The sequence below is a fragment of the Phocoena phocoena genome, chromosome 18 (assembly GCF_963924675.1).
Source record: "Phocoena phocoena chromosome 18, mPhoPho1.1, whole genome shotgun sequence".
Classification (NCBI taxonomy): Eukaryota; Metazoa; Chordata; class Mammalia; order Artiodactyla; family Phocoenidae; genus Phocoena; species Phocoena phocoena.
Window position 1 is genome coordinate 6,634,916 of NC_089236.1, and position 22,948 is coordinate 6,657,863.

Genomic DNA, 22,948 nt, shown 5'->3' on the forward strand with positions numbered 1-22,948 from the left:
CACTAGTCGTGGCTGAGGGTTATTTGTAGGGCGAGTCATGAGCATCTGTGCTGGGCCCAAACCAAACAAATGAACCAAGAACACCTGCTATTCCACCCGATGACGCACACGTTAAGATTCACAGGCACAAAGCCGAGAAGCAAGGCCACCACTTCCCAAACTAAAGTCACTCTAGTTCCGAACCCGTTATTTTCTACGCCCCTTTGTGTAACTGTCGTGGCTGGTATATAGTTACGGGAGCGCTTAATCAAACAAACATCCAAGAACACCACAATTTTCTTATTTATACATAAAAGTATTATTCAACTCCACGCCAATTTCCCTTGCTCTGTGCTGGAAGAAATCCCAAGGACGCCTTATCAAAGCAAAAAACTTCAAAAAAAAGAGGACGACATATATTTTTAAAAAGAGAGTACTGCATATTGCTTCTAACTTAGGATAAATCCCCAGCATACTTTGAGTTTTTATAAAGGAACTTTTATTTGCTTTGCTACTATGAAGTTTTCCATTCTGCTAAAAGGCCCCTAATTTAGAATTTACAAACAAATCGAGCCTGGACAAAGTGAACGCTGTGTTGAGCTTCGGGATACAGTATCACCCGGCATCAAGCAAACGTGCTCTACGTCTCTGCTGCTAAATGTTTAGGTATTTTATGATGGAGTAAAAAACCTAAGCTAAAAGCGGGTTTAATGCTCAAATTAAACCAAAGGTTTTTCATACCAATGCCTGAAATGTTTAAATTCAAATGGAGTCTGTGTTCTTAGTACTTGTTTTTTTCAAACCTGGCCCAAGGGAATGTATCTCTGTCCTCATGCGGGGGACACTGGTGCCAGCTCCGGTTATCTGCCGCTGCCTTGCAGCTTCTAAGGAAGGACCTACCCACCCACAGCTCACCATTCAGTGCTGGAGATACACTTTTTATTATTAATTTTCAGCAAACGTCATTAATGCTCAGGGTTGCCTAGCGCTCCTGTGAACAAGAGCAAGCACTCACAGGACCGGCAGAGTCAAGGAAGACCGTGCTTTCCGCAGGTGGAAAGAACCACACGACTGTCTCAGCTGAGACCCACCAATGTTCTAACAGCAGGGAGACAGTTACTCCACTGACACAGTCCTAACACTGGGGGTTGGTCACTGCACCGTATCTTTGGTTTCTTGGGACCCCAATTCGCCCTAAAGGCTGACACCAACAATACCAATCTCAAATCAGACCTACAGGACTTCGTGGGGCAGGTGTTCCGGGTCACCTGCTCTTCCTGTGCCGATGGCCTTACCTGAGGCCACCCGCTGAGGACCCCTGTCAGATGAGGGCACTGTGCTCTTTCCAGACGACAAACGTGCCGTGTCTACCGACGTTAACAGTCAACGGAAGAACGAAAAGTACAGACAAGGGGAAGGAACACCCGCTGGCCAAGCGCTGAGTGCAGCCCCGGGCTGAGGGTCCCGGTCGGCCACGCTCCCTCGGTTCCCAGACGGCCCAGCGGGCAGCGCCCATCTGAAGGATGCAGGCCCTGGGCTGGAACCCAGGTCTGTCTGGCACCTGGTGCTCCCACTTCCCATCCAGGCGGCCCAGGTGAGAGGAGCCCTCGCCGTGGCTGGTCGTCTCCGCTGCTGATTTTCATTATCGATTACCTACATTTAAATGCCAATATGAAACTTTACAAACTCGCAACAGAGAAACACAAGGCCAATTCTAGAATTCAACTACAATTCCCTACATAATGTGGTCTGCTGTCACTGGGGTCTGACGTGGCTAAGGTACGGTGACCTTGACAGTCAGACGGGGCTGAAGGCGCCCTCGCCGGGCGCCTCTCCTCTGTGCCACCTTCTCTGTGGCTGACTTTGCTCCTGGCGGCGTCCTGTTGGCCCTGACACCGTGCTCCCACCCAAGTGGGTCAGGGTCTGCAGAAGCAGGGCACCGCTCAACCCGCCCCTGTGAGCCAAACGTGCCCCACCGGGTGGGAGAGGCTGAGGGGGACACGGGATGGCCAGGGAAGTGAGGACGGGGCACTGGCTGGAGGGGAGTGGACGGGAGGGAGAGCGCCCTGCAGAGGGCAGAGCAATACTCCAGAATTCGGTTCCAAGAGGGGGCTCCTAATTCAGACGAGAAGGCTGTGCCCATCCCGGGCTCTGTCTCACTTCACAAGGACCACAGAGTGTAAACAAGACAACGCAGATGGGCGTCTTAGGCACCAAGCTCGCACTGCTCCTCTGAAATGCCACGCAGGCCATACTCAGAGAGCCAAGAACAGAAGAAATTATATCTCGGTCAAACCTGGTCTACTCTGGCCGAGAGTCCTGTCTTTGGAGAAGCTCACAAAGCAAACTTTGTACGTAGGCATATCCCACGATAGCATCTCCAAAGATTCGTGATAAACCCCAGCTCCACGTGCCAGCCAGCCGGGGATAATGCCATCCTTCTTGCGTCCACTTCCCTTTTCCGCCTCTGCTCCTCTGTTTCTGTCACTGACCAGCTGCGGAAAGCACTATGTGCTTTTTCTTTATGCTGAGGGAGTTGACAGTCCTGACCAGGGCCAAGCTGACCGCCAGGGCTGGTGGGGAAATCGGCGGCTCGCCACGCCGTGGTCTACAGGAGTTTCAAACTCGGGTCGCATCTCCTTCTGCCGGTGCTGCCAGACTGGGGGCGGGGGGGGTCCCAAACCTTCCACGTGGCCCTTGTACGAGCTGAGCTCTCCTCCATCCCCAAACAAAAGCCAAGGCTTCACTGGGATTTGCAGACTAGAAACTCCCCCTCTCCTGTAATACAACCCTTATCGGATTTCTGTCCAGAGAGCAGATATGTAAGACATCTGAATCGTTGCTGTACAGCCGAAGTCTCTCTTGCAGATCTGACCGTTTGCCATCCTCTGTCTGCCGTTGACCCTTACATGAACTTGGTGGCACAGCTGAGTGCGCACTGCCCAATACAAGGGCAGGTTATCTTTATACACACATCTGCATATCTAAATAGGAAAGCTCTGTCATCTCTGATCCTGTCCACTAAGGCAAACCCAAAGGACCTTGGGCAGAATGCCCTTCCTTAAGGGGCTCCTTGAAATCGAGGCCCAGGAAAGGCGCCTGGTGTCTCGGTCTGTCTCCAGGCTGGTCCACCCCAGATGCAGCGAAGGGTGCTTGGATGCAGAGAGAAACCCAAGCCTGGGACATCCGCTCTGGTCTGCTATTTCTTCCTGGAAGACAGGGCACCATGATGACCCACCCATGCTAGAAAAGCAGTGACCCTTCAGTATCGCCCGCATCGGCTCCCTGTCTCAGCCTGTCGAAAGCAGCGAACCTTAAAGAGCCACGTTTGCCCTTTTCTCTGCCTGCGGGGCCTGGTGGCAGGCAGGGAGCCTCCGTTCTCTCTCACATCTTTGAGACCACCTTTGTCTTTATTCCACTGCCAAGAAGTATGTCTCTTGGAGGAGGCGGGGAAGAAGCAGAAACAAGGACCCTGAGAAGGATTTTCCAAAAGAAGTGTTTCCAGTGAAAGACAGCTCTTTCTAGAATCCCAGGCCCAGAGCTTCAGCTGGGCTCTGCTGCTGACATGGCTCCATCCATATTCAAGCTGGGTGGGTTAACAAGGGCAAGCTTGCTTTCTTTTTCCTTTGATGGCGCCTGTATATATTTTGGTGTGTATGGCCGCCTAATCCTTTTGAAAGATAACCTCTCTCAAGCTTCCTCTCTGGTGAGATAGTTTGGACATGAAACTTCTCATGGCCTATCCCGACATTCCAAAACCCACAGGAGACGCCCCCCACACACATCAGCACCCGGCTGCCCCTGCTAGGAAGTCCCTGCCCAGGACTACGGGTAAGCGGCCGGCAGTGCTGCATCAGACCGTGAAATCCTTGGTCCAAGGCTGCTGCTCGCTCTTTCCAGAGATGCGCTGAGGAAACACACTGCTCTGACCAGCCTGGGCTCTTCTGGGGGGCTCCTAGGAGGGGTTGCGAATCTGATGGACCACGTGGAGGCCGGCGACCAGGTGCTTTTTTTTTTTTAATAACAGCCACTCTTCTCCTTCTGGTTGCAACAGGTCACACCACTCGACATTTCTGGGCTCATACAGGCCAAGTGACACTTCTCAGTCAAAATCTCTGTCAGTGTCCTAACGCCAGAGTTTCTGGTCTCTACTACCTCGGATCTCTACTGTTCCTACTCAACATCCATTCTTATAGTCTGGACACCCAACTGCTGCACGGAGCTCTCTGGAGACTCCATAGTCACAGAATGTCCCCACTTCCTGCTTAGGGCTGGAAGCCCCAAAGCAAGTATCCTAGTGCCACCTCTTCGGACTCCAGAAGCAGAAAGCGTGGCCCTGAGGGCTCGGACCCACCCAGGGTCACTCGGTCTGAGGCTCGGCTGGCAGCAAGGAGGTCTCTGGACTTCCAGGCCAGTCTAACGGCGGGGGGTGGGGTGGGGTGGGGGGGAGCGGAGAGGCCTGCCTGGGGCACTTGCTGGGGAGGGGGTGGTGAATCCACAGGGGGACCTCAGGGCTGGGCAGCAGGGGATGAAGGACTCCAGCTCTAGCCCCCGGCCATCCATCCCGGCTCCCCTGACGCCACCATGCCTGACTCCCGGCTCATTCAAGAGCTGGGAGGGACCGCATCCCTCTTCCGAAAGTCACTCCTTGTCGCCTCAAGACGACCCACAAGCAGGCGGGGAGCACGGCTCCTGGGCTGGACGGCACTACCTTCCCCTTTACAGACATTCCCCACACCTTCACACACACACACACACACACACACACACACACACACACACACACACGTCTCAACTTCCCTACTGGCCGCTTTGCTGAGCTATCAAGACTAATCCCCTTCGGCTGACAGCCTTCCCCTCTGCCAAGGTGACGAGCGCAGAAAAGCTGAGGGATTCCTCACGGCCCGACCACAAGGTCTCACCCATGCAACACACCGCTCATCCTGCCACCTGGTGAGACAGATAACGTGCAAGTCTCTAGAGACTGAATAGTGTACGAAAGGTGATCGTAAGACACTCTGCACGAGACGCCATGAATTAAATCTGATTTTCCCCAAGAAACAATGCCGTGGCGGGATTTCATAAAGCAACGCATGCAGGAGGCAAAATGCAGACACTACCAAAGGCCACAGAGTCAAGGACAGGCTCAGGCCCCGCCCCGACCCCAGACCCCACCATCACCAACGCCGTGCACAGCCCTCCAAGAACGACCGGTCTTGGCTCACGGTTTTTGCAGAAGTGATCACAAATCCCAGATTTTAAAGAAAAACATAAATGATGTTTCCATATACTACTTAACAGAGAGCCTTCCCACGAGCATATGAACGAATGAGCCAGATAACACGGCAAAAATAAAAATCAAGTACGACCGAGCGTAGTAATGGTCCGTTCCCATCACTTCTTCCCTCATTATTTCCCCTGTGACAAGGCACATTTAGATCAATTCAAAGGTCAGGGGCCGAGGCCACACCTCTGGGGCCTCCGGGCTGCGGGAGGAGGATGGACCTACACCTGAGCACCCGACCGTTCCCGAAACTTCCTCAGAGGCAAACGGAAGGAAACCGCAAGGGGCTTAACACCTGCAAGTCTGCCCAAACCCACACCCTCCCTCACCAAGCGGCATCCTGGTCTAGGGTCTTGGAAGCAGGGAACCCCGGCACCCCAGGCCCCATCCCTCCACACGGCTCCCCTTTAATTAAAGGTCCTGACACCCCCTCTTCCATTAAGAACTTCCTGACCAAGAGAGAACAAGTAGCAACCTCTCCTTAGCCCCTTCCACCGCCCCGCAGTCTCTGAAGCCTCTGCAGCTAATCCACACCTACTGCATTACAGCAGTCACCACCTCTGAGGTGGGCTCTTCACTGGGCAGAAACCTCCAGAGGCTGAAGCTTAACCCTTTACACACCAACCCTAACTAGAGCTCACGGTTACTGAACACCAGGCCACGTTCTAAACTCATTTTACGTATCTGATCATCAGCACAGCCTACAGCGTAGGGAATGTAGCTCTCCCCATTTTCCAAATGGGGAAACTGGGAGCTGCAGGTGTTCCCACACACGGACTCCTGAGACTGGAGCTGCCGAGTTCTGGTGCCTCCTTCTAGGTATGCTATTCCTATCGCCTCTGCCCCTGCCGGGAGCTCTGCCCCTGCAGCCTGAGTTTCCACTCCCTATCTGCAGTTGGTGGCAAACAGATAACCAGGCTGGTCAGAGATGAATGTGCCCCACGCCCCTCCCACCCCAAGGGCCCGGGGACAGCAAGTGCTTGGGTTCCTGAAAAGACATCTTTTGAGCATCTACTCAACACCAGGCACTGGTGGGTCCAGGAGCCTGGCCTCAAGGGGCTTGTGGTCCAACAGCAGCTGAGGTCTCCTTGATGAGATCCAGTTGCCAGTAGCTTGACAGATGCCGGCTACTCCCAGAGAACCCAGGGGCTGGTTAGAAACTCTGCCCCAGACCTTCGGAAACAGATCTGCAGGTCGGCGAAATGCCCAGAGGGGATCTGTGCGCAGGCACCTGTGAGCCTGTGAGATGGGTTTCCCGAGGTCTGACTTTAGGATGTGAAAGGCACTAGGACATCGTGCAAATTGAACTTACATACTTATGCAAAATGTATTCCTCTTCTCCATCCTGCCCCTGCTGCCACATCTGTCCAATCCTACCTATGCGCGTTTTCGATGTGGATGGAGGGGTAGCAGTCGTAACGAAGAGGCAGTATGCACAGTGCCATGGAAGCGTCTCCTGTTTTGTGCGCTACCTTCCCAGCCATGGTTAGTCTTGCCCCTCGGTTTACAGTTTTGTATTTATGAGTGCACACTTTGCATCTGTAGGTCCAGGTACTAAGGCGAGGTCTAGACGAGCAGGGCCGTGGCCCTCAGGCCACACGCACAATGAAGTCCGCCCGGAAGTCCTGCTGGCTGGGGGCAGTGTAGCGCGGGGGGAGGGGCTGGGAGAACTGAGCTGGCCCTCGTGAGCTGGGGACAGCGCTGCTCGCTCCCACGCAGCGTCGGACTGGAGGGAGGGCTCTTCTGCCTCTATCCCTGCTGCCAGGGCCACACACCTTGCTGGAAAGAGACACCCTGTGAGGGCTCGGGTCAGAGCCAGCAGCCCCCGAAGAGGCTGCAAATCTCCCAGTAACCGGCGGGGGGGCTCTCCAGGGCAACTCAGCAAGAGCTGAGGCAGGACAGTTCACAGGCAGCCAGGAGCTGCGGGGAAGCCTGAGGAATTCAAGGTGGCAGAGCCCTTGCCGTGACTCATCAGACCACAGACCCGAGAGCCTTTCAGTAACTAGGCCCGAGTCCTAGCACAAGTTACAGCTGGGATTCTCCAAATTCTGACTGCATCGAATTCTGAGGCTAGCAAGACATTCTTCCCAGTTCAATGTGCATTACTCAAAGAATTAGTGAATACTGTTGCCCTCTAGGGAGAAAGAAAGGTCTTCCAACAGAAGATTTCCTTTAAAAACCAAACTTGCTGCTAAAAATGTGAGGCTGTACACTTATGGGGGACATGTTATACAATTACAATTGCAGATAATCCCCTATTTCACGTAATATTAACATAGATAACAGCATAAAAGCAAGTTCACGAGGATTCTTCTCAAATACAACAGTGGTAATATTTGTAATTTATAAATGAATTTTTAAAAGACTACAAATTAAGCGCTCTGAACTCTTACAATAAACTTACTGAGAAGCACAGCAAATAAAAGAAGTTACAAGAAACAAGGCCAGATATTTGTACAGTTTCAATAAACCAGGTGATTTATCTTGTTCTAGTTCTGTCGTCACTGTGCTTTTGTTCCACAGAATCAATTCCCTTGATTTACAATTGTTCTAGGAATTATATACAAAGACTTATTAGTTAAAGAATATTAATTTTCTAAGCAAAAAAAAAAATTCAAACGCTTCTCAAAAAAGAGAACAAAATGCATTCAACCTTTTCAGGAAGAACTATTTAATGGTACAATTGCTATTGTTAATATTATAATCTCAATGCCCTGTTCAATTTTAATCCATCAGACCTCGGAGTCTAAAAATTAATATTTCTGAAAGAGTGACTTTTCTCCCTCTTCTTCCTACAAATCCTCAACTCTGAAAGAGAAGGCTCACCTTTCAGGTGGACTCTGCCTCAAATCACACTGAAAAAAGTAAACACACAAAAAAAGGTCAAAGTGCTGAAATTAACAACTGTTTGGGCCATCCCTGAAAAAAAACACACAGCCTGACCAGGCCACCTTCAAAACACCAGCGTGTGAGGTCAGTTTAGGACAGAGCTACCCGGGTTTGCATCAGCAGCAACCCACACTGGGAATTCACACAGGTCTTGCCTTGTGTCCCTATTTGCCTTCTAGGGAATCATCATAGATAATGATGTCCACTTCGGTCAGAAACCCTTAAATCACCACAAAAAGAAAAAACCTCTACCCTCTGACTGTCGTTGTCTAAATCGGTGTGGACAGAGAATTCCTCCCAGGCCCTAGTCCAGTGAGTGTAAAACTCAGGACACCACAGAGGAGGGGAGGGTGGGCATGGAGGCCAGCACGCCCACGCCCAGCAGTGTCTGCAAACTGCAAGTTGCCACCAGGATTCTTCGCGATGCAACAGAAAAGAGTAAAAATTATCAGAGTTCAGCGCAAGTAGGAGAATGAGTACTGTTTGGTGGGAAGCTTCATTTTAATCTGTACATAAATACATACTTCCCTCTGTGTGCTCCTGAGCAGCGTTTCAGTTTATTTCCTCTTGCAGACTGCAGCCAAAGAAGCTGACAGCCGCCACCCTCGGGAGAACCGGGGTGTGGGCCCCAGCAGCCCTACCCCAGCCTAAAGGAAGCCTCCCCAAGGCGCTTCCAGAACCCTGTGCAGATCGGGCTCTGAAACCTAAGTGCCTGTGTCCCTCTGAAGGAGGAACGAAACGATCTCACCAGGGGGAAGCACGGGCAGCTGTGACACGCAATCACTGAGACCAGGGCCATCCTCAAAGCCAACCTGAGATGCTGTGTTACTTCTGAATCAGAAACAGGACGATGTACGGCCTACTAGTATATCTTGGTAGTACTGATACTAGAAAATGAGAAACTTTCCCTGGGCAAATCAGGCAAAATTCTCAACAACAGGACAGGTCAAACCGGTGAAATGGTACATCAGCCACAGAGCACCTGAGAAGTTGTCTCCTTACCCCATCTGTGAAGGAGCCTAGCAGCCAACCCAGGAAAAACTTATCCCAATACCCTAATTTCAACAAGACCCGATTACTCCAAAAGTAGAAACGTCACAGTCACTCATTCATAGGGTGATGTGTATCAAAGTACAAAATGTGGTACATGTTTGTAGCCAAAACCCTCCAAAATAAACGCCAAATCGAGATGCCAGGACAGAATTACAACAGAAATTCAAAATAATTTATTGTTCTTTCCACTTGCCAAAATGTTACTACTTAGCTCAAAGACACCCCGCCTTTAAACTATACTGCTGTTTCACTAATTATAAAAATAATTCATACAACGAATATTTGCTGAGCACTAGTTCAGGTGCTACACACCTAGCAGTGAACAAAACAGAGCCTGATTTTCAGTGTTTTCTTTCTGTACAAATACATGTATCTCATTAAGAGAACACTGATTATGGAAAATTGCGTCCAGATTTTTTTCACTTTTAACAGTAAAGTTTTTCCCTTAAGATCAAATGTTCCTTGAAAACATCACTTTTATTGGCTACGTGGTATTCCATCGTGGATGGTGTCATAATTTACCAAAGGACATTTCTAAATGCTGACCACAGGATAAAAACACAAACGAGAGAGACACAGTTAAACACAGCATGTTAGATCCAGATTTAGGACCTTAAGGGGGGAAAAAAGGGAAGATACAACCTTACCGATCACGGACCCCGGGCAGTGGACATGTACACGGTCACGGCTTCCCCGTGTGCCACGTTAAGGCCTAACTTGTGAATCTCCCTTTTTTATAAGCCCCACTCCCTCTTTGATCCAAGAGAACATTGTCTGCACAGAACAATACGTTTTCATTTCAATTTCCCTTCTTTTCAGGAAAGGAAATGTTTGCACTTCAAAGGGTTTCTTTGAAGAGCAGCCTCCGGTGCTGGCCGGTCCAGGTTAGGAGTTCCGTGGCCCCAGCAGGGTGTGCAGAGTCTGGGCGGCTGCCCACCGCAGTCCCTCTCCAGGCCACCTCCTCCAAGGAGAGGGTCTGGTGCGGGAGAAGAGAAAACAAACATGGAAAAATACTTGGGGCTTTTGATCATGGCTTTCAGAGGCCCTGTTCACACACAGTGTAGGTTTCACAGCTCAGGGAAACTGAGGTACGAACCATGGGGAGCCGGGTTCTAAGAACGAAACCCTTCTAGAAACCAGCCCCACCCAGCGAGGGCCCCTTCCAGGGCCGGGAAAAGAGCGGAGTCTCGGGGGTACTGCTGGTGATGACAAAGGGGACGGCTTTGATAAACGAAACACAGAAAGAAGCAAGATCCACACCTCACCCAACAGTCTGGAACCTTCCCCCAGGAACTTCTGGGCTAGCACAGAACACAATTCACCATTTAGAATCTCTCCTCTTATTGCTCCCCTGGCCCGCTCGTGGAGGCCGGGAGGCTCAACAACCCTATGAAATAACCGCAAGCTACAGGCCAGGAGGCCAGGACCATTCCTCTCCATCAGGGCCCCTGCCCATCCCTACCCTCTGCTTAGTCTGGGAAGCCAGGGCTACACAGGAGACAAGAGAGGGCCTGCCACGTTTCTTTTCAAGGCTTGAACAAGTTCTGGGGATTTAATAATCATCTCCACCCTTCCCCACCCCGAGGGGGTTATGTTTGCCTGCTCAGGTGGGCAAACGGCCAGGTGGTGGGCAGGGGCTTGAAAGGCATCCGCTCCAGACAGGGCGCCTGCTGCTCCGGCAGCCCAAGGCCTTGCTCCGGGCCCCCGCCCTGTGTGTTCAGGGTGCAGGTCTGCGGGACCACGTCACCCTGAGCTGAAGTCTTCTGACCAAGCACCTTCCTGCAAGCCCTCTACCCTGGCCGGGCGCTCAGCCTCTCTGCCGGAATTGTGGACGCTGTTTATTTTCTCTTTATTTTACTTTTCTGTAGTTTCCAAATTTTTCACAATACACATTCTAACTTTTAGGAACATTTTTTTTCTTAAAGAGGCTTATAAGGTAGAAAATTAGACCACAGTTCCATTGAAAGAGCCTATCCTGAAAACAAAAAAAAACCCAAGAAAACGAAAAACAAAAAACCAACTACCTACATGCATATGTAAAGGACATTATTTGGACAACTGGAAGTTGAATATGGACTGTGGACTTGATGATGTCACAAATGTTAAATTTCCTGATTTTGATGTCATACTGTGGTCACGTAAGAGAATGAATGTCCTTATTCTTAGGAAACACACTGAAGCATGCCGGGGTAAATAAAAGGACATGATGTCTTCCACTTACTCTCAAATGGTTCAGGAAAAAATGCATCCGTGTGTGTAGATAGATTAACTGATTGATAGATAAACAGAAAGAACGAATGAAATGTAAACAACCAGTGAATCTGAGAAAATTGAGGCACTCCTTGTAACCCCTGCAACTTCTCTTTAAGTTTGAAATGCTATCCACAAAAAGTTGAAAGAGCAAAGGAAGAAAGGAGAGAGGCAGGAAGGGACGGGCACGAGTTTCCCCACTCCACCTGCCAGCACCCACGGCCTCCCCATGGGGCCACGGCCACGGGGGCCCTGCCAGCACACAGTCTCTCCAGCGTAGACGGTGCCTGCTGCTACCCTGGCTCGGACAGCCCCCAGCCCCGGCTTCCTGAGGGCGTCAAGGAAGCACCTTCCAAGAAAGAAGACCCCTTCCCACCTCCCGACACTACAGAAGTCAGCAAAGTGAAGATCCTGGGAGAACGGCTACCGCCACTGGCCTTGAGAAGGAGGGAGAACCGAGAAGGGAGCCACTTTTCCCTACAAACCAGACGACCCCCTGCAAAGGGCCCTCCCCCCAGCGGCGGAGGAGGGGGAGCAGAGACGACCGATGGAGATCAGTGAGGCTGGGCTCCCGTGGCCCGGGCAGGAAGCCCCTCGTCCAGCCAGCTCCGGCGATGCCAATGTCAGACTACTGACCCAGGAGGAACACAGCCCAGCCTCTGTCACACTTCGGCACAGCTGTGTCAAGGACCCCAGAGCTCCAGCTGTGCCCGGAGCCCAGGGCTCAGAGAGGAAAGATCTGCGCTCAGAGGAACCGGGGCAGCTAGAGAGAAACAGCAGGCTGCCGCCCAGTGGTGGCACAACCGGCTCCTGCGCCTCCAGGACTTACTTGGAACCAAGAGGCACGTGGCAGCCCGGCATCTCCAGGTCCGTATGCTAATCTCAGGGCCCGGCGTGGCCCCACGCACACGCGTGCCAGACCACGGTTCCCAGAGCCAGCAGCCGGAGCCCCAGGCACAGGCTGACGCCCACAGCCCAAAGCACGCTCAGTGTTAGGGCCCTGGAGCCAGGCCCCAGGTGCAAATCCTAGCTCTGCCACTTACGACCCACCCCTGTGCCCATCGACAACTTGTGTCACTTCTCAGGGCCTCCATCGCTCCATCAGCCAAACTGCAGGACCAACCTCAGGGGGCGGCTGTGAGGATTAAATGACAACAAAGAAAGTGCGGAGCGAGCCCCACGGTGAGCACTAACGAGGGCTTGGAGTCTGGATCTTACTCAGCCCCAGGGCCTCTCCCTTCCTTCCTATTTGGTGTAAGAGACCTTGGTTAATGGTACTTGGTAGGCAGATAAGAAGATACAGAGGAAGAGAGCATTTCCAAGCCGACCTTAAAAGGTCACCCCCAGCATCTTCATGGGCAGGAAGACGACGGTGACAACAGTGTGATGAGACGCCGGTAAGACGTTTGCTCCCTTCCCCTCGCCGCTGCCCCCGTGATGGGGCCCCCATCCCACGCCAATGCACTGGGGCATCTACCTCAGCCCTCAAAGGAAGGGATGAAAAAAGGTGGGAAACAGACTTGGCCCCAGTTTTTAAACCCAAAGCGCTCAGGGTAATTTGGACCAAATGTCTGGGGTCAGGATGGACAAGGGCAGACACCCCCAAAACACAGAGACGCACACACTCACACGCACGTGCACACAGACACAGGCAGGCCACCCCTGAGGATGGGACCGTGAGCTCTGCTCCCCAGAGGTGTGAGGAGGGGACAAACCCAAAGCTGTGGATCTGAGACCTGCGGGGACTGGCCTCCCCAGCACCCCGGTGCCACGCCACCCACTGCAAGGCAGACACAACTCCAAGGAGAAGGGATGACCTTTTGACACCTTGGCAAAATGGGAGGGCAAATAAAGTTGTTACAGATTTTCTTCTCCTCCACGCCAAAATCAAAGAACTGTGCTTTGTTTCCAGTAAAACAGCTAACGTTTATACGAAGCACCTGGTATGCGCCGGAAGCTGTGTTAAGTGCGGAACCGGGATGATTGCCTCATTTAAATCCTCTCAATCCTGTAAGGTCGGCACTAGAAGCCAATTATTATGCAGGCAATATGGAAAAGGATTCAAACGTGGCACTGATCCTGTAAGCGGAGCCCACTCCGGGGCGGGGGGAGGCCCACGGCACCTCCTTCGTCCCCGCAGGGCGTGGCCCGTCAGGGAGAGCTGGGGGCCGCCCGGAGTCGGCACGGCGAGCGGGTCTCCGCGATGCGGGGCTCCCTGTGCGCCCAGCACGTGCGGAGAATCAGGACCCACTCCTCTGCACGCGGCAAAGTACTTGGCTGTTCTCACAGGCAAGAACCTTATCTGCATGGGTCTTCTGAAGAAAGCACTACGGCAGGAAGACAGAATGTTTCAGAAACAACTGCCTCCAGAGGGGAAAGGTGACTCAGGAAGAAGGGAGACGGTGTGGAAACACACGCTGTCCTACGGGACGAAGGACATTCTTTCTCCCTCCTCAGTATAAATCCGCCTCTTGGTAGCCTTTGAAGGCTGAACGGAGCTTGATTTCTGGTTGCCTTCATCAGAAGAGAAGGCTGGCAATGGAAAGAACTTATTTTGTGAAAGAATCTAAATGGACTGACCTTTATTCTTTCAAAGAATATTCTGCACTTCATGTTTATTGGCTTCATCATTATGAGGCTGAGAGGGTGGGCTTCCCCAAGCTACAGGCAGGGCAAGAGCACGTCTGCAGGGTTCCGACAGCCCAAAGGACATACTGGAGGCTGCACAGAGACGGCAGCAAACCTGCACCAAAGACGCCTCGGATGGCGCCGTTCCCGGCACTGGACCACCCGCCCCGGCTCCTAGAAGCAGCGTCTGCGTTTCAGGGCGATGACCTCAGGCTGCACTGAAGCTGGCCTCTAACTCCACACAGCTCTACCCTCAGTTGACGTGGTTTGTCCACCAAATCTACCACCTGGCGGTCCCCAGTGCTAATGACAATAACCGGAGGAAAAGCCAAATGGAAGACTCAGGTGTGGCGTGACGAGGGAACCGCGTGCCGGAACCTATCCCCACGTGCAGAGATGTCTCTCCTGCAGCCTGTGTCCCCTGGGTGAGCGAATCCTGACCGATGGGTGGAGCAAACAGCTTCAGCCGCTGCTCTGCCGAGGCCAAAGGCCTGAAGGAACGTCTTCGGAGCCAAATGAAGATAACAGTCCACCAAATCCTCTTACCAACGTGCTGCCCGTCCTTCTAGCAGATGCACAGGTGGCAAATGCACTAACCCCCCCCATGATAAACTGGGACTTGCTTTGAACAAGTGCAGGGGTAGTTGCTGTCAAAGCTGCTTTGCAGTTGGGGGTGGGGACATGATTACAGAGAAAGAGAAGCCACTGAAGTTACCACGGGGCCCATAACCTGCCACCAAAGCTGCTACTCTTCTCTTGACTGGAACAGACCTAAAACCTTGGGCAGATACAACCTTGGCCTGGGGTCCAATGCCAGGGGCCTCCGGCCCAAGAAACCCCCGGCAGGCAGGCCTCCTGAAGGCCAGGAATGAAAAAGCAGGCGCGCCCCACGGCTGCAGACCCCAAGCGGGCCACGGGACAAACCCACGGCCAAGATGCCCACTGGAGGGCGCAGGGGAGATCAAGGAGGCCGCAGGCTTGCCGGGCAGAGGGGGAGGAGGCCCCACGCCGCGGCGGCACGTGGGCGCAACAAGGCAGCTCCGGCTCAGCCCCGGCCCGTGAGGATGGAAGCGTCTGGAAAAAGCCGGTTGTGACTTTTACCGAGTCCTTCCCGACACGCTCTCCTCAGCCTTCCCCACCTCACTAGCACAGTGGCTCCGCTCTACGTGGAACCTCAACCGGCCTTTCGCGCCTCACATGGAATCTTCCTTTAAAATCCACAGAGCAAGGACACCAGCCTGCAGACGGAGCAGAACTCAATCAGCTCACATTCCTACCGTGTCCACCCCGACCAAGCTGCCACCATCTCTCTCTCACACAGAAACGACATATGGACACACTCTCTCGTGCAGAAATAAGCTGGGCTTGGGTTTTTTTCCAGACTTAAGTTACCAGTCTCTGCTCTGGCCTCCCCCCTTCTGCGCCTGCCCGTCCCCCATCTCTTCTCCACCCAGGATCTGAAGTGGCCCTTCCACTCCCTGACAGCCACCCAGCACTCCCCGCTTCTCTGAGAGAAACAGCCTGCCGGCAACAGGAGCAGACAGGGGTGAGGGCCCCAGGCTGGAGAAGAGCACCACGGCCCGCCCGTCCGCAGGTCCCACCTGGAGTGAGGACCCGGCCCCAGGTGGAAGGATGGCCATCTCAGAAGATGCCTGTGGCCCAGACACCTCCAGGGTCAGAGGAAAATGTTTCTCCCCATAACAAGGACACATTCATTCCTGTTTCAAATTCCTCTCTGGGATTAATAAACCAATACCTTCAAATATATAATTAATAATGTAAGGGATTAATTTAATAAGACATAATGCTGGGCCCTCCAACGTAATTACATATTTTTACTGGCCTGAGTAGACAAGAAACGACAGACTAGAACAGTCACTAAACATGTGTTTAAGCCCATCAAAGAATGGAAGCCTGAACCCAATACAATTAACGTGTGTCCTAAAATGCAAGCTCCTCGAGGTCAGCAATCTCGTCTTTCAAGCCTTTCTTCCTTTAAAGCAAATAATTATATGCATAAGAGCACCCATGTGGTTCAATCCAGATTTAAACAACTGAGTACATTTCTGATCTCTATTAATTCTCATCCTGTTTCTTTAGTCAAAACCCCTTTGGCACTCTTTAAATTTTACCTGTAATAATTAAACATGATCTTAATATGCTAAACCTTTAAAAACTATTTTAATCCATTGCTGATTTTGTCCCCTAAGTTTCTATTCTGACTGTGACTTAAACAAGACCTTTTTGTTTTAATAACAGAAGGGTGTGTGCATATAAAAATAATAATTTCCACTGAGATCAACTAAAAATATCAGGGGATATTTTTGTAGGTATCACGGTTTCCTATTATCAGAACCAAACCTAAGCGGCAAAAAACGTTAAGATGAATCCCGAGTAAATTATAATTCAAATGAAACACAATTAGGAAATTCAGCCAGAGGCCAAAACACAGTCCTGGTCACAGTTTTAAGAGCTCATTTAGGGAAATACACCTGGGATTGAAACCCTCACCCCCTCCTCTGTTTACAAATCTGGAGTAAAACCTACTCCAGGTTACTTCTACACGTGAGAGCCTGAGGGCGGGTACTGGGCAGTGTTCCGTTTCTTCCGGAAGGCACTTGTCTGGCTGTCCTAATCACACAAGTCAAGCACCACTCCTCTCGGGTTCCCACAGCCACTGAAAATGGGAAGGTAGTAGTACTACAGCGCCCTGCTGCCGTGTACACACTGGTCTTAGAATGACTGCGGGACCCGCCTGGCCCGGGAAGTTTCCTACTACGTAGAAAGGAACACACTGAGAATAGGTTGTCTCGGTGAAGCCGGAAGAACTGCCTCCTGCTCGAAACCATCTGGAAGCGTTGAGCACCGGCCTCTACGGGCCAGATTGGGTCACAAGGAAGCCCCCGACGGGGGGGACTTCCCCGAAACAACTCCGGGGACCCGGAAGAGAGGTGGAGGCGGGCCAGGGAGTGTGCAGGGTTCCAGAGAGGAAGAGACGTGCGTGCCGCGGCCAGCTTGCGGGTGCGCGACGCCGTCCTCGGCCGGCCACCTGCCGCGGGACCACCCTCCGCCGCCCGGCGGGCTCTCCACCCGCGGCCGATAACACGTCGTGGACCTCGCGGCGGGGCGGCGTGCTCCGCTCCGCGCCATGTAAGGGAAGGTCTCGGGACGCCTGCCGGGCCCAGTGCCCGCTCCCCGTCCCCACGCCCCCGCGACCACCCGCGCGTCCCGGCGCCCGGTGCCCCGTAAGGAGCGCCGGGCCAGCACCCCGGAGGCGCCAGGTCGCCCACGCTTTCTCACGGGGTGTTGCATCATGCACCACGCCGCGCCTTCAGCGAACCAAAATGGACTCCGTGGCGGAGACAGCCTCATGGGCACCGGCCGCGTATACCCCCGTCCGCCCTGCCCGCGCCCACCCGGAGGATGCCAGGGCTCCCCGCGCGGGCTCCGCGCCCCTCCCCGCGTCGCCGGGGTCAGCCCCCCAAGGTGACCCGGACCCGGGCAGCTGCCCCGGCGCCGGCGGAGGACGGGGACTCACCGGGCCGGCGGGTGGCGGGATGCAGGCAAGACCGCGGCTGGACTGACGGACGATCGACCAAGGCTCGGCGGGACTGAAGGACGGTCGGGCGGAGGCGCGGCGCGCGGGGAGCCGGAGCGGGAGACTCGGGTAACGGACGCCGGGTGGCCGCGCGCCCCGCCGGCAGCTGACCTGCCGCTCACACCTGCCGGCGCTGAGTGAATGGAGTGTTGAGGGCGGGAGGGATCGGGAGCCGGTTTCATCAGCCGCGCCCCGCTCCCTGCGCCCGCCCCCAGCGCCCCGCCGTCCGGCCCGCTCGCCAGCGTCACCGCCTGGCACCAATGGCAGCACGGCGCGGCGGCGGCTCCGGGAGCGGGCGGCGGCGGGGGCGGGGCGGGGGGCGGGGCGCGGCGTCTCCGCGCGCCCCGCGCCCTAACCTGGGATTCCCCCGCGGGTGGGCGGCGCCTGGCGACGCGCTGGTGGTCGCCCCGCCCGCGTGCGGCCATCCCTCGGGCAGTGGGAGCCCGCCTGCATCCTCGGGGCCCCGCAGCCCCCCGCGCGGGCCCGACTGGCGCGGCCGCCGGACTGTCCACCCGACCGCAGGCCCCGACGAGCGGACCCCGGCGAGCGGACACCGCGCTCGCGGCTAGTTTGCCTCCCCCAAAATGAGAAGATTGGAGAGGCACTTCAAGGTTGGTTTTTTTTTTTAATTATGATAAACCTTCATTTCTTTGTCATTGGAATATTTTATTGCTGTTCCCTTACTTTCAACAAATAATGTATCCTCGCCCCCTTGTCCGGAAGGGCCGGAAGCCTGAATCTGCCTGTGCCCCTGGCGGTAGGACGAGCACCTGGCCGGCGGGCCTGTCTCCGCGGCTACTTCCGGAGCTACTCTCCCGGAGATGGCAGATACTAGCACCGGGTCCTACCGCGCTCACCTCACAGGCTCCCTCTTGGCGCCCAAAACCAAGCAGAAGCCACAGTCTATAGAGATCCAGTAACCTGTGACATGAGAGAGGTAAGTAGGTCATAGATTAACCCCGCCAGCCTCCTCTCTAACTTTGCAGGAAAACAGGAAAAACGATAGCACGGTGTCCACGGCCTTTGAGTCCTTTCCACGCTTCCTACCCAACCCCCCTCCCCCCGCAATGTCCTTGGTCAGTGATGGGGCCTCATTATCAGCCACAGGGTGCGATACTCTTGGAATTACACTAGCAATTTATAAAGCATATAACTGCAGGGTGCTACTAGCTTCAGAAGCGTTTTCGTGAACACATAGCAATGGGCTAGTATTTGCAAGGCACTTTGGAGTGTTTGGTATCATAATCAGTGACGACATACACGTTGTTTTAAAACAAAATTTCAGTTTCAACCGTTCATTGGTGAAAGGATGCTCTCAAGTTGCATTAAGGAGGTCTGCTGTGCTGGGGCTCTTCCTGAATCCCACACAGCCTCCTTAACCCGCTGACACTGCCATCATAGGATTTCACAGAGGGAAGCCTGGTGTGATTCAAGGACCACCAGCTTTGCCTTTGCACTTGATCTGGATTTGAATCTGAATTCTACTCTTTCATTCCTTTCTGGTTTTCCACAAGCTATTGCACTTCTGTTTGGAGCTTATAAACCTTTTATTCTTAGCAGAATATCCCTTAGTACTTGAAATATGATTGTGGGATTTTTTTTTTTTTTTTTTACTCTTGGCAGTATAAAATAGAACTTAATGGATTGTAGAGATGCTCTGCTTGGGCAACAAGCAGACGGATCATAGAGTTAGTATCTGTAAATTCTGAGAGCAAGTGTTCCAGGCCCTGATGGGTGTATGGGTAGAACTCAACCAAGACAATTGTCAGCGCTGTGCTCCATTTAGCAGCCTCACCCAGCAGACTTCGTCTTCAGTAAAACTGTAGGAGACCCTCCATGACAAGGCCCGTAAGCAAGCAACTTGCTGGCAGAAAAGATTCAGTGCGAACCAGGGGAAGAATAATGGTGCTCAAAGCCTGAGCAAAAAGTTAGGGGAAAATGTTGAAAAAACTGGCTGGATTTATAAATAAAGGGAAATCGGGCAGGTTAGGACCACACGCAGGTCCAGAGGGATCATGAGTGACAGGCCACCCTGCTGAGACTCAAAGAACAGCGGATCCAAGATTCCAAAGACTGTTAAGGAAAGGAAATGCTAGAATTTAAGCCCTAGGAGCACCATCCAGGGTGAAGGTGGACAGACCAAGTCCCGGGCCAGCACCGTTAGGCAGGAAGCGGTCCAGAAAATGTAGAGAATCAGAGTCAGACAGATGTGGTTTTGGACTAAACTCTACCTCCTGCTAGCTGCTGGCCTAGGGGAATTGTGTTTGTCCTCTTTTAACAACATACTGTATGATGCCAACTTCTGGAAAAAGGTAAATTATGAAGACATTAAAAAGATCAGTGGTTGCCAGAGGCTTATCGGGGGAAGAAGTGGGAGGGATGAATAAGTAGCGCACGGGGATGTTTAGGGCAGTGAAACTGCTCTTAACGATACTGTAAGGGGGCTACACGTCATTATACGGTTGTCAAAAACCACAGAATGTCCAACACAGACAGTAAACCTTTATATTAACTACAGAATTTAGCTAATAATAATGTGTCCACATTGCCTCATCAGTCATAGCAAATGCACCACAACAATTCAAGATGTTAATAATAGGGGAGGGCTTCCCTGGTGGCGCAGTGGTTGAGAGTCCACCTGCCGATGCAGGGGACACGGGTTCGTGCCCCGGTCCGGGAAGATCCCACATGTTGGTTTCCCTCCCCCTCATCCCGTACTGGAGGACGCCTCTGGGCACAGATCAGATGCCAGTGGCAACAGTTCTGGATGGCTTTCATTTTAATAACAGGTGGCCATCCCCACTGCAAGCACTCTGGGACCCCAGGTCCGAAACCATCCTCTAGAGAAACATGGTATGCGTGCATCAATCCAGAGCCTAAGGATACATCATCAGAAGTGGTGTATTTCTTTTCTTTTCTTTTTTTTTGCGGTACGCGGTCCTCTCGCTGTTGTGGCCTTTCCGGTTGCAGAGCACAGGCTCCGGATGCGCAGGCTCAGCGGCCATGGCTCACGGGCCCAGCCACTCCGCGGCATGTGGGATCTTCCCGGACCGGGGCACGAACCTGCGTGCCCTGCATCGGCAGGCGGACTTTCAACCACTGCGCCACCAGGGAAGCCCTAATTAATTGTTTAATTGTCTGTCTTCCCCCCACTAGGCTGAAACTCCATAAAGGCAAAGCCCTTTTCTACCTGTGCACCGCTGTATGCTAAGCAGAGTGCCTGCACAGAAGAGGCATTCACACATTAGTTAAATGATGAATAACCGGAGGGGATTCCAGATGAGAAGCAGAGATTCTACATGAAGCAGTGATGGGAAGGGTAAAGCCCCACTATCTTTTCTCAGCTCCTCCCCAGCTGGCTACAGATTGGAAATCTTATTACCCTCAAAGACAGCTCCCCGTTTCATTGTCTCCTATCCTCCTCATTTCTCAGAGACAGATGCTATGAGATCATTGCAGTCTTTTGAAGATCCAGGTCCCCAACCCCATAATATAAGGCTCTATTCAGGAGAGGAGAGAGATGAATACTTCCAAGGAAGTACTCTTGGGCACATCATTTTAGTTAATTATCATCATCTCATCAAACCATCACCTTATTGAATACTCCCAAAGATAAATCTTTGTGTTCTTATTAACCATTTCCCTAAAATAGTAGGAGACCAAGGCTAATCTGTCCCTGACTTCTTCCTTGGAGATTCGTGTTTCCACAAGTCACAGCCAACCATAGTTTTAAATGGTCAAAAACAGAAACGACTTCTCTGTGTTAGTCAAGAATCACTCAATTGCAGGTAATCCATACCTGATTCAAACAACTCTAGGAAATCTTTTAAATTTATTGTTACATAACTGCGAAGTTTAGGATTTGCCAGATGTACGTATGTCTGGAGCTAGGTTTTCAAAATATATCTCAATCTCTATCTCGCAGTTTTCCTGATGGCTGTATTCTTTGCCAAATCTCTCATTGGTAAAAGCAGTGGTTTTTGAAGTGCAGTGAAGAAGGAAACCCCTTCCAGCATCCATTTCAATCCTACAAAAGGACCACAATAGGCTCTGCTTGGGTCGCATGCCCAAGCTTACATACCTCTCCCTGATTCCTGCAGAGTGGTGTTCTCTTGTGGGCTAGCCTGGGTCACATACCCACCTCTGTGGGGCAGGAGGACAGTGCAGAGAGGAGGTTGATTGGCAGTTCCACTAGTATCACAGAAATAGAGGAAGAAGTAGTCCCCACAGGGAAGGAATGTGAGGAGACAAGAAAGAAACTGGTGTCCACTCTCTATTTCCACTCCCCTGCTCGTTCAGATGTCCCCCAGCCCATACTAGAGGCATCTGGACCACGTGTTTTTCGTGTGTTACCACCATCCAGCTCCAGCGACCACTCCAGGCACATCTGCCCTGTCTCTGAGGCACATATGCCCTTGAAATAGTGATTTCATTTCCTTTGGATAAATACCCAGAAGTGAAATTACTGGATCATATGGTAGCTCTATTTTTGATTTCTTGAGGAATCTCCATACCATTTTCCTTAGTGGCTATACCAATTTACATTCCCACCAACAGTGCACAAGTTTCTTTTCTTTGATAATAGCCATTCTGTGTCATTGCTTGCTCTTCTCTTGTAGACAGCATATAATTGGACTTTTTAAAATTCATTCTTCCAATTTCTACTTCTTAATTGGAATGTTTAATCCATTTACATTTAACATAATTACTAGTAGGTTAGGGCTTTTGTATGTCATTTAAATTTTTCTTTATGTCATGTCTTTTTCCCTTTATTTCTTCATTACTGCCTTCTTTTGTGTTAGATAAAATTTCCTAGCATACCATTTAAATTATCTATTGTTTCTTTACTACATATTTTTGAGATTTTTTTTTTATTGGGTGCCCTGGCAATTAAAATGAAATTGTAACTTAGAACAATCTAGTTTGGATTAATAGCAGTTTAAATAGTCTGCTAAACTTTTGCTTCTTTATATTCCATTCCCTCCCTTTTCTTTATACTTTTATTGTCATACAAATTACATCTTTATACACTGTAAGCCCAACAAGATAGTTTTATAATTGTTGCTTTGTACAGTTGTCCTTAAATCCAAAAGAAGAAAAAAACTACAAATGAAGACACATTTGTACTATCTTTGTAAAACCCGTGTATTGACCTTCTCTGGTGTTCTTCATTGTTCATTTGGATTTTAGTTACTGTCCCATCATTTCAGCCTGGAGGACTCTGTTTAGTATTTCTTGTAGGTCAGGTCTGATAGTGATGAAGCCTC